This window comes from Octodon degus, unplaced genomic scaffold, assembly GCF_000260255.1.
Source record: "Octodon degus isolate 3935 unplaced genomic scaffold, OctDeg1.0 scaffold00051, whole genome shotgun sequence".
Lineage (NCBI taxonomy): Eukaryota > Metazoa > Chordata > Mammalia > Rodentia > Octodontidae > Octodon > Octodon degus.
The window spans coordinates 10468535-10469256 of NW_004524627.1; the positions used below are offsets into that span (position 1 = coordinate 10468535).

Consider the following 722-nt stretch of genomic DNA (forward strand, 5'->3'; position numbering starts at 1 on the left):
TAAAAACCATACAACCTTTTTATTGTTAAGTCATAAAGAGGTATCAAAATTAAAAAGCAAAAATTACAGGAGAAGACTTAACAAAACTAGGAGTATCATAAGAAGTGAAAAGGTGCTAGGCGCAGGGCAATTATGAACATGGTAGGACACAAGGAGAACAGTGAGCATGTGCTGAAGATACGAGGGGAAAGGATCTGGTGAAATTTTGATCTTAGGCAAGGACCTAGATAAAGAAATAATGGGACAAGACTTCTAAACCCAACTATGTGCTTAAAAGTCATCCTCGCCATTGGCGCTGTCTCTGTCATCTTCTCCTTCCTCAGCCTCTTTTTCATCATCCTTGATCAACTCTAGCTGGTCCTCTGCCCAATCTTCATTTTCATCATCATCCAGTAGATCCCCCCCCCACCACCACAGCAGAGTCATCCACAGCACCCTCAGACTCCATCTTTTATCAATAAAATTATGGGGAAAGGTGGTGGTCTGCTCTTCTTTGGTCTTATCATTCTTCATCTCCACTGCTTGTTTGCTGTTTCTCTTCAGTTTTCTCCAGGCTTTCCTGTAAAGAATCCACTTTTTGTTTTATCTGGGTCAGCTCCTTCTTAATGGCCGGAAGGTCATCACGTTTCAACTTTCCAGACTTGAATGAAGATCCCCCCTGGCCACTCTTAGAATTGAAGCCACTTTTGCCTCTTTGGGAGGTGTTCCTGATACACATTAGC

At 42.4% G+C, this 722-nt stretch overlaps 1 pseudogene; it reads right to left on the reverse strand.

The window, feature by feature from the left end:
- Positions 1-252: 252 nt before the first annotated feature.
- Positions 253-718, reverse strand: LOC101560869 (annotated as a pseudogene).
- Between the last annotated feature and the right edge of the window lie 4 nt (positions 719-722).